At 33.0% G+C, this 12174-nt stretch overlaps 1 protein-coding gene across 1 annotated transcript in view; it reads left to right on the forward strand.

Moving 5' to 3' along the window:
- LOC118737645 overlaps positions 1 to 12174 on the forward strand; it is a gene marked incomplete in the record, with an annotated part of 155003 nt that overhangs the window by 47499 nt on the left and 95330 nt on the right. The window contains 1 exon segment of the mRNA XM_036468295.1: positions 5791 to 5815.

Genomic DNA, 12174 nt, shown 5'->3' on the forward strand with positions numbered 1-12174 from the left:
ATTTTGAAATCACTGAAGAACAAAAAGAAAATATCCAATTTAGCTAAATTTAATCGAAAATAATAACTATTTAGTTAGTAGCATAAGGAACATTTCGACGTGAAATATGTATCTACACCTTGAAGGCCCAATACACCTTCAGCTGCCGAAATTAAAGGTAAACAGATCTTGGCGGAAAATTTATATTCTAAGACTTTTCACTGTAGGATAACATAAATGTATTAGGCCAGACCAATCAATATCGGATATTCACACAAAATATCCTCCGAAGTCTTCTCGGCCTCAAGACAGAGCCGATACTACAATAAATTCGGTGCATATGCAACGATCGCGACCGGCTATACAAAAGTGAAAGGAGCCGTAACGCAAAGGATGCGTAACTAGAAATTGATAAAAAAAAAAATACTCACAACTTCTGGAGCACCATTCCACTGTGCGAACAAAAACCAAAAAGAAAAAACACATTGGCATGTACTGCCAGCGGCAATGTGGGCTTGTACTTTTTTTTTGTTGGTGGATGTGTGTGCTGGCGCGCGCAAAGCTTCGAGCCAACTGCTGTTAAAGGTAGTAGGATGTCAAGCGGAAATGGCTGAAAGAATACACCGCACGCTAGACTACCTTGAACTATAAACGTGCGAGCGAACCTTTTCATGCGGTTGCATGGCAATACATAAATACTCGCTCACAGTTAACACGGCCACTATGCTATACCTGCAGGGAAAGCTATTAGTTGTGAACTTGAATTCTACCAGTTTGCGTTTCAGCCCAACTAGTTCACGTTCTATCCTTTGGCAATGTTAGCGACTGCTATTTTTAACATGGCGATGACCTACGAGATTTCAATTGTCAAGCTATGCATCAGCATCTACTAGTAGAAATACTAGAAGCATCATACCAGTTGATGATATAATCTGCCAATTCAACCCCGGTGAAAAGCATTTTTGCTCACGGCGCTCCAAAAGTAGCAATGGCCAAAAGAGCAAAGCACTCGCGTGGCATGACTGAGGTCCCAGGTTTAAGTCCTGACACAGGAAACTTTTTTTATTATATTTTTTTATTTATATTTTTTTAGCAAATTTTTTTTTTAATTATAAATTTTTTTTATTATAGTTTTATTTAGGATTTTTATTGTAATTTTTTAAATTTAACAAAAAAATATTAAACATTTTTTTTTATGGCCAAGCATTTCTTCTTCCCATAAGCATGTTTCTTCTGCAATGCAATGAGATCTTCAAATTTGTTATTTATATTTAAATTGAAATAATTTTTTTTACTTTCATTAATTCAACTTTACTTAATCTTAATCTTAACCACCTCCAAGCTACCTCGAACCTGCGACCTCAGAACCAGAATCAGTTGTCTTCACGTGACGCCACATCCGACATTTATAAGAAAAGCAACTATGTAATTGCGTTTTATTTTTAGCTTTGGCCATTCAAATGCAGATGTCCCTGAACGCGACGAAGTTCTGCGAAATTGTCGAACTCGTACGCACATACTAGCTAATGAACTGGTATTTTTTTTTTCTAACTGGTTTGCCTTTTCACTGCAGGGATGTTGTGCTACAGCTGCAAGCTGCTAAAGCTGTGGCTGTGGCTGTGGCATCGATGATTGCGGCTATGGCGCTAACGATCATGGTATGTATAGCCAACAACAGTTTACAAACTTAGTTATGGTGATAATAATGTTGGCAAATCTTACACTGGTTGCCACGATAGCAAAGTTAAGCGTTGCATGAGCGTGAACTGGCTGTGTAGCGAGACGTGAAAAGCGGCATAAACGTTTGCGGCTGCTCCTCCTCAACGGCCTCCTCCTTCTGAAGTTCCAAACGAAACGCTCTGCAAATATGCAAAATCATTCCAGTCTTTGTTATTAACGCTCTTGGCTGCTGTTGCAGATTGTTGCATTCGCGCTGAGCTGTTATTATTGCACGTCCAGAATTTAATTTCAATATTTTCCTCATTATATTTTCTCATTTATGTACATACATACATATGTATGTATGTATGCGTATTATTTCATATTAATTTTTGTTTTGAATGGAAAATGCTGAAAAAGTTTTGCTGCGGCGCGCTATTCTGCGTTGCTATATGTTCGCTTACATGCGCTGGTTTGCGCGTGTGCGTATGCATACGTGCGTGTGCATACGTGCATGCGTGCGTTAGTCCATGAATGGAAAATGTTAATTTACTCTGCACAATTTTCTATGCATAATTAACTGAATGAAGCATGCTTCGGATATACATACATACATATGTATACATTAGGGCGGGTCAATGTGTATGGGAGAGTTTGTCGACTATCCGCATATAGCACAGATGGATTCTTCGTGTAATTATAAGCAAATTTGCCGAAGACCACCATGGGCCTAAACACAATTTGGAGTTTGCCAAATTTCGAAAATAGGTTTCTTAGCATTTTGCAGTAGGTCGTGCAAAACTGCTTGAATTTTGTATAAAAACATGCTATAAGGGCTTTTTTGGTATTAGGAATTCATTTCCGCGATTATTTTTTTCTTAAAACTTCCACCACAGGGCGCAAAAGTGAAAATTTTCACATTTTCTTCGAAGCCTATTTTCGCAATATGGCAAACTCCAAATTGATTTTATACCCATGGTTTCTTCGGCAAATTTGCTTAGAATTACACGTAGAATCTTTCTATGCTATGCGCGCATAATCAAAAAAAAAAAAAAAATTTACCCGCCCTAATAGTTTTGTTTTGCATGCATACGGACGTGCAGTAGTTGTAATTAACTTTGAATGATTGACTAACCGACTGACTACTTTACGTATATACATACATAACTAAAGTTACTAGTTTTGACGTAGTTGGCAACTTATGTTTGTTTGGTTGTATGAATGAATGTTGTTTTACGTTTTGCACCTGCACTTCCTTTAAGCGCTGCATGCAGAGTGTGCACCTGCCTTTTCAGCCATTTGAATGAATTTTAATTATTCTCATTATAATGTTGCAACAACATGTTGTTGTTTTAGCGCTCGACGACACCAGCAACAGCAACAGCAACAGCACCATTTTTCATGAATGACGTGAGCCATTTACCATTTACCATTTACAAAGCTGTTGACGCGTTGAGACATTGACGTTAACGTTGATTTTTGACGTTCATGATGAGCGCAACGCTGTCACTGAATTAATGACATGAAAAATGTTGGCCATAAACTTTGTAAAAGCGTATAACTGGCATTAATCGCGTTGCTGCCGACCTGCCTTTGCTGACTGTCTATTCAACTGTTTGTGCTCACCTTTAATTTTATACTGTCGCCTTTGAGATGTTAATAGAGTTGGATGTTTATTTTATATGTTCATAATATTATGTACTATGTGTACTATACTATGTATTCACATATCTACACATGTGTGATTGCATACAGACAAATGTGTCATTGTGACGCATATGCATTATCGCTGTGTATAAACATATTTTATTTTATTATTATTTTATTTATCAGTCAAGTGCTGTAGTTTATGACAGTTGTTTTATCAAAATGTTCATTTAAGTATTGCTTGTAATTATTTTTATCTTATAAATAATTGCTATATTTGCACAGTTAAATCACTACTTTTAAAATTACATGACCGCATATGTACAGTTGTGTGCAAAATAATAAGAACAAAATGCAAACACTATTTGAATCTCTTTTTATTTTCTACTTTTTCATCCGTGAAAGATATAAAAATAAAATTTGATTCACAATAAAATGTTTCCTACTTCAACTATACAAAACTAATTACCTTATATTACCATCTCTAAACTAAATTTAGATTCACTGATTCGTAATCAGCGATACCAAAAGCCCCAAAATACCCTGTTTTGATATACATAATTCACTGATTTTTTTTTTTAATTTTTGTGCTTTTTTTACGCTCGCCATATTGGATACATGATTTAGAATTTTTGAAATCTGACTTCAGACATGTACTCAGCCAGGTCAAAAAAAACATATAGCAACAAAGTGGCATCGAATTGTGTCAAAGCGTCTTTGAGCAAATAGTTTTGTTCACCTAGATTTCAAACCACTGTGCGCCGTTCGGGGTAAACAAATAAAAATATGAAATAGAAAAAATTTCAGTTTAGCATAAATTACAGGCACCCTTATGAACAATACTTTTAGTTTTATGATGTGATGCAGATGCATAAACACTATTCGAACATCCCAATCCTACATGCTGACTGTGGTTAAAGCAGGTGTTTTTCTAAACCGCGTAAATACAAGTTATAAACTTCGCGAAAAAAAAAATTCAACAAAATTTGATAAAAGTTTCAAGCTTTTTAATTAGATTTTTTAAAAAGATTTGGAGTACGCAGTTTTGTAGCCCAATAAATTCTAGTATAGTAAAATGCAAGGTTCTGAAGTAGCTAAAAATTACCGTTAATTTTTTATATTTTTTTGTTGCATTTGCTTCCATATAACGAATAAACACAATTTATTTTGAAGTGGAAGAAAAACGTAGATTTGATTATTTTCGATTTGGAGGAGGGTGCAGGTCATCTAGTTACCGCGACTGCGTATTGTAAAAAAGCTCTATTCGACATCAGGTCTTCTTTGATCCACGTCTTGCTAAGGAACCTCGCGACGTGTGCTGTGTATGCTCATAATATGCTCCGTTGTTTCCTATTCGTCGTTGCACTACCTACACTGATCTGAGTTAACTACTCCTATGTTTAAGAAAATATTAATAGTAATATCTTCGACAAAAAAAAAAAAACCTAAAAGTGCAACTGTAATTTTTGCGCCATTTGAAACTGACATTTTATTATACTAGAATCAAATGAGTTAAAAAGTGTATACTCAAAATCTTTCTAAGAAATCTAATTAAAAAGCTCGAGATTTTTACGAAGGTTTGTTGAATTTTGTCTTAAATTATTGCATAAATGAGCTATGAATGAACTATAAATATTCCTATAAAAAAATATTAAAATCAAATTTGTAACAAGAATGAACTTGTAAGTACAGTGGGAAGCAGAAATGAGTACTCGGTGATTTTTGTTAAATACTTGCAAGGTTTTTAAAGTTAAATTAAAGCTTAGAAAAATGTAACAAATTTTCATTAAAATAAAAGTGCAAGCTTTAAGCGGCTGAAAAATCGCATTAATTTTTAATACTTTGTTTAATGAAAATTTTATACATTTTTCTTAGCTCTGTAATTATAAAGTTTGATTTAGCATAAGGGTTTGGTTAAAGCATGAACTATATCTTTATAAAAAATAATAAAATAATTTTAACTTTAGAAACCTTGCAAATATATAACAAAAATCATTCGATCATTATAATTCTTTGCTTCAAATATATTAGTCATCATTTTCTTTACTACCATATTTATTCCACGACGAATAAAATGCGCTCCAATTTTCAAATTAAGATTATGTCTCACACGACTTATGGTTCCAAAGTTATGGTTCTCTGCGGGATGCTACGCCCTCTTGTAGACTCTCATCCCTTTTTAGTTTAGCGCAGTAGATTCTTTTTAGCTGACATTTTCCGTTTAAAATAGGGCCTATTTTGGAGTGAATTTTATTCAATGAAAATCGTTCGTTTAACAGCATCAACGCATCAGAAATAACGATTTTTCCTCTTAGAAAATGCATTTCCCTTGCAAAAATTTTCCCATTTTCAAAATAGTGTAATGGACTGGAAAGTTCCCAAAAAAACTTGCGATTTTTCGTCCTGGACGTAATTATTTAGATACTTAAATTTTTTATGTTAGATAAAACTGTGAGTATATATTTCACTTGCGTTAATTTTTATTTTTTTTTTCTTTTATTTCAGATGCAGTAATTCTTCCTAAAAAGTGGTAAGTTGAATATACATCTCTTCTCGATAGGCGCTGTAAGCACCTAAGCGATTTTGGCCGAGTTCAACAAAGCACGCCAGTCGTTTCTCTTCTGTACCAACTGACGGAAAATTGGAAATGCCAAATGAAGCCAAGCCCTGCTCCACCTGATCTTTCCATTGCAGAGCAGGTCTTTCCAATTTTAACGGAGCTGCTGGCTTTGCTTTACGTCATTTTACACAGACGTATAATATTTGGTGGTAACTTCAGACATCGGGACATAAAGATAACTTCTTTGAAATCGGAAAATAGACTGTGTGTATCGATCTTGTTCTCGCAAGTCTTTTCCAATATTTGGCTACACTAAGATGGCCCAATGAGTGCGTTATGGTGCCAGTCTTTCACACAATACGCTCGAAATGCGCCAATGCTTAGAAGGCTGATCCCGCGGAAAGTGGCACGTATGGCGGCAGGAGTTCGTCCTGGTATTGAAACCTTCCGTAAGTTGTACTCACGTATTTCGATATCTCTATCTATTTTGCGGAACATACATCTCGCTTTCCTGTTCAGCTCTTTACAAGCTCGCAATGTTTCGTTTTTTCGAATAGAAGATCACTTTATACTAGAAATTTCCCTCGTTGGCCCCAAAGATTCTTTCCGTGCACGGACAATTTTGTTATCGGAACCGGCCAGGTCTCGCTATTGCATTCAAAGTGATCATAGAATTGGGATTTGGTCGCCCTATCATCATCTTCTGTACGAGCGTGGACGTAACTAATCGAGATGTTGAAGAATCTCGTTTCGATGCGGATTGGGACAAGAATATTTTTAACCATGGTGAACATCAGTTATCGTCAACGGAGTATCTCTTTCACCAAAAATACCCTTCCGAATTTGCAACACTCGACATGACAGCTGGAGTAGTCTTCACAAAAACCTATTTTTTTCTGCCTTGCCCCGTTCAGTGCTTTTCTGAGCTATGAAGTTGCACGAAGTCCGAAGCCCAACTCATTGCTGGGAGTTAGCCTTTTCACATTGCCTCTCGCAAAAGGGTGTTCGGTTGTCACCCAAAGGACTCTTGGTGTAAACCAGACGTTGTGAGCTGCTTAAACCAGCTGCAAAATAATTATTCCAGGCCAATCCCTGGTGAATGGCGATTACATTTCTCCACATGCGTGGAGTTCTTCATACGGAACCATCTTCCATACGCAAGTGGATCTGAATAGCACATATTCACTGGAAGTTGATAAAAAAATATTGATTTGTTTTGAAATTTTAAATATTTTTTTTTAGTATATCACATATCTTTTACAGAATTTATGCAAGCTTTTCACTACGACTTATTAAGCATTTTGTACTCCACCAACTTACATACATATGTATAAGGATGCGTGGATGTTTACCTTAGGTCTTTGGGGAACAAAATTTCTTTAATTAACTTTTTACAATTTGTATTTCTTAATTTTTTACAATTTGAATTAAAGTGTTTTTAAAATCTTTGGAAACTTACATATCGCTCAATTACCAGAAAAGTGTCATAAGCAAAAAACAAAAATCGAGCTAAGGTTGTGTAATAGTTACATATGAGGGATTCACAACGGTGTCGTAAGTGTCGTATTGTTGTATGTCGTCAACTTTAAAAGCTTAAATAAATGTTTAGAGTACTTGAAACCACAACCAACTATTTTTTAACATTGCGAAAATGCATAATATGACTTTGATGGTACTTTGCGAACGCCCTTAATATAATTTTTAGGCGTTTAAAGTTTACGACATACAACAATACCACACTTACGACACTGTTGTGAATACCCCAATAGTTTTATCGATAACCAGTATGGGAGTAAACATAAATATTTTCATTTGTAAATTCAAAACTTTAAAGCCGTCTTTCTCTAGTTTTTGGTTTTTTTCAGTTATGACAGCATTGAAGTATATATACATACATACGTAATTGGCCTTCTTCACTCATTGATCGACACCTTCCAAGTGCAAGTTATGAAAAGACCACACGAACGCCATTAGAAAGTATCACACATTTAGCTTGTCAAGTTTTAACCTTCAAAATAAATGCATGACGCAAAAAAGAGGTAAACATTTAGCAAACGATATACAATGTTGCAATCCTTAGATAAATATTTTCTTCTCCACTTGCTACCACACATGTATGTACATACATAACACACTGCCATAATTTGTAAAAAGAATATGTGAAATAATAAATTTTTGTCGCTTAGACTTCTTACATAAATTTGCAATAATTTTTTCTTCCTTGGATGCTACATATTTTACGCAGAAGCTAAGTAAACAAACACAGCATTCAAAGCGTAAATCCTTGCGCTATCTACATACATACTAGATACTCGTACACATGAGTGTTTTTGTATGTATATGCGAAATTTAACAAACACTTATACCGTAAATATTTTATGCTAAATTTGTATATTGTGTGCTTTTAAATTTGCATACAAATTTTCATATTTTCCAATTTGGCTAATGGTTGCAGAAAACAAGCATAAATTAGCATGAATAAAATTTCACTAAAAGCTAATTTAAGTTTAGATATATGAAATATCACTTAAAATAAATAAAATTGTTTTTGCATATTTTTTCAAATTGTGGAGCAAAAATAGAAAATCAATAAGCTATGTGACTGTGAATATTATAAATATGTTTGTTGCTCTTTTACGCTAAAACGGCTGGACGTATTTCAATGATATTTGGCACATTGCACTGTATGAAATGTTGTATTTTTTATTGGTCAAAATGCGAAATTAAAATTTTTGCAAAATGAATGTTTTTTAATAATAATAATAATAATAATAATAATATAAAGATTGGCGCTTACAAATATGTTAGTGTTTGGCCCAGCTTCTCCTCCGATATGTGGCGCGCGCCTTGATGTTGTCACACACAGGGGAGGGACCTAAAAATTTACGCCGACTCCGAACGGCGATTCTATTTTTTTTTATGAGAAGTTACTTTTCATTCTACTTTCCATTGCCTGCCGAGGGGCGACCACTATTAGAAAAAACTTTTTTTTTTTTGTAGTTTGTTTGAACTGGGTTCGAACCCAGGCCCTGCAGAGTGGTAGCGCGCTGTGCTAACCACTACACCACCAAAGTTAACTTAAAAAAAAAGTATTTATGTACTTATATGTGTAAATGAGTTATCAAATAACGATTGAGTGAATTTTGAAATAGTTTCTAACAAATGTTTTCATTAAAAAATTTATAATTAAAGTTAAAAAATACTAACTTTTCTCTAAACTTTTTTCAACCTCTAAATGAACTACAAACTTCATCTCGTCCTGCACTTATAAAATGGACGAAAATGTTTTTATTTAAAAAAAAAAAAAAAAATATTAATATATTACCAAGTCCAGAAAAAAGTTGCCAACAAAGGTTATATAAAAAAGTAGCCGTGTGAATAACTTGACATACGTTTTTTTTATCGAGCATTGGACATATCATATCCTCTTATTTCTAGCCTTTCTTTGAATAAACGCACAAAGCACCAGAAGAAATTAGAGCTTCCACCAGAAGTGATCGAATTTCTGAGATTAAACCTAAAAAACCTATTTCGGTGCTGCCCTATTCAGTATAATTTTTCGCTTAACAAACACTTACAATTCATCAAAATATGATTGATTAAATTTGTGTAACAGTGATCTTTTATACTGACTACATTTGTATATATATATGTAGATACGTACGTATTTATCATACAACGCATGCATTTCGCTAAATCAAATTTGATACTTTCATTAATTTTCAAAATACTTAAATTAATTAATTGAATTCGAATAGAAACTTCATTAGTTGTGGCTACACAAAACAACAGTGATTAAAACTGGTATAAAGCGGTGATGGGTTAGTCCAAAAACGTCTGCCTTGAAGTACATACTTTTTACGTGAGAATGAGTAAGCGTCGAAGTCGTAGAAGCTAGTGATAATTATTAACAATTATATTTCATATAAATAAATAAAATAAACGAGAAGGAATAAGCGCCGAAGTGGGAAAGTGGATTACAAAAAAAATTTTTCAAAACTTCGAGATTTTTTCAGGACTTTTTCTACTAGATTTTCGTCCGTTTGGTTGTTTCCTTTAACTTTTTCGGTATTTTTAATCAATTTTTTTCTGACATTACATTAAATTTACATTGTTTTTTAAAAAGTAAAAATTAGAACAAAACAACAGTTATATACTGCTTAACAAAATAGTAGAAATGTTACCTTCATTTTGCTTTGCAAATTGAAAGGAAGAAAGGTAAACATTTGTGGTGTAATAAGATTTCTTGTGTTTTTTTGTAAAATATATTCTCGGTACAGCTTCTGCACCAACTTTCTGAAATTTATGTTGCGTTTGTTTCATCATCCTTAGCCGCATGTTGAAATACGTACAGTGGCTCCAACAAATAGTCGGACAAACTTGACTTCCGCTGAATCTCTATAAGCAGCCAAAATTGATTAAAGATTGACCACACATATGGTTTTTTCTTTATTTTTGTAATTAAATTTGACCAAAAAACAAAGCAGTAGGTACAATAAAATTTAGTTTAAAAAACTCCTTTATCTTATTTTTATATCTTCGAATATAAAATGTGTACGATTATTCGTTGAAGGCACTGTATTCTCATTTGAAGCAAATATTTGCACAAATTATTGCAAATATGCGGTTTAATTAGATTCTGCTCGATATAAATTTATTAATTATGTTTAGCTGGTATGCCACACATGTCGTGTAAATTTCTACACTTGCTTGAGGCCAATATTCTTTTTGTTGTTCTTCTTTCTACGCGGTTATTCGATTAAAATTCGTTGTAAATTTCTCGGTTTATAAAGCAGCATTAAATAGCTTTAATTAATGTGGCGCTGAAGGTGGTTTGTTGGTTTGTTTTTGTACACTGTTTGGTATGTCGGTTTTTTTTTTGGTTTCTCTTTAGGTCCTCTTTATCTTTTTAAGTGTTCTACACTAGTTATTTCAAATACTTATATATTTTTTTTATTTAAAAATTTTAATTGGTTACGTTGGTGCCAATTTATTTATGTAGATTCACATTTCCGCTCTCTGAGGCAGCTGGCACAACACTTGACCAGTGTTGCCGTTTTGATACAATTGCATAATTTTTGATACTTTCCTTTTTGCATTTTGCAATTTGATACTTTGATACTTTTTTAACAAATGCCAATTTTGATACTAATGAACATATTTTTAAATTTCCTCCAAAAAATGTTGAGTTTACCTCACAACTTTACTGCAGCTCAACGTTTTTTTCCAATTAAATATGATAAAAACAAAATTGAAAATTGTATAGTTTAGGAACGGTTAAAGCTGTAATGTTAGCAAAACCAATTCAATGGGGTTATCAATAATAAACTTGTTATTGTTTTATTTTTAATGGTATTATTTCATTAATTACACGGTGTTACAAAATAAAAAAAAATTGCACGAACTTTTTCACGAAACTGTTTTCAACATTTTTTTTAACACATTCAAGTTCGTAAATTATTCTTAAAAAACAATTTTTACATGACTTCCCGCATTAAAAATTGTTTAGATCTGTTATTTTTTACCCAATTTTAAGTTTTTTTATGGCTTTAAAAAAATAGTATTTCACTTTTTTAACAAATAACAAGTTTTGTGAGCGCATTGTAAATATGTATATGGAAAAATTTTGGAATAAATATAAAATGTACACCTATTTTTCCCACTTCTAAAACAATTTTTGCCATTTGCATTTTTCTTTGAGTAATCACTTCGAAAATAATGTTTAATTCCAGGTAAAACTAGGTATCATTCATTAAAATCCATAAAAATATTATGAACTTATGACAATATTTATAAAGAGATAAATTAAGTTTTTTTTGAAACCTGAAAGTGAATCCAATCTAACTGATTAAAACAATTAGTACTTTTAGATCTTTTTATCTTTAAAAAATTTATAACTTCCGATATTGTCTATTGATTTTTGAAAATGATACCTAGTTTTACTTGGAATTGAACATTCTTTTCGAAGTAATGCTAGAGAGGGACTATTTTCTCTTGAAATTTTGGAAAAAAATGTCAAAGTGGGGAAAATTATAAAAATTTGTACTAAATACAGACTTATTACAAAAATTTTCAACACATTTGCAATGTGCTCACAAAACTTATTATTTCCTTAAATAGTATAAAAAATCTTCGTTCCAAAGCTATATGAAAAACTTAAAATTGGGTACAAAATAACAGAGCTACAAATTTTTTAGTGCGAGGGGAGGTCATATAAACATTGTTTTTTAAGAATAAATAAGTCTAGAATTTGTAAGTGGTTATGGCTACAAAAATGTTAAACGCAGTTTCCTTAATTTCTCTACCAACCCTACGATCTGTACTTTGTA

Source organism: Rhagoletis pomonella, unplaced genomic scaffold (assembly GCF_013731165.1).
Source record: "Rhagoletis pomonella isolate Grant_MI unplaced genomic scaffold, Rhpom_1.0 Rhpom_scaffold_00004, whole genome shotgun sequence".
NCBI lineage: Eukaryota > Metazoa > Arthropoda > Insecta > Diptera > Tephritidae > Rhagoletis > Rhagoletis pomonella.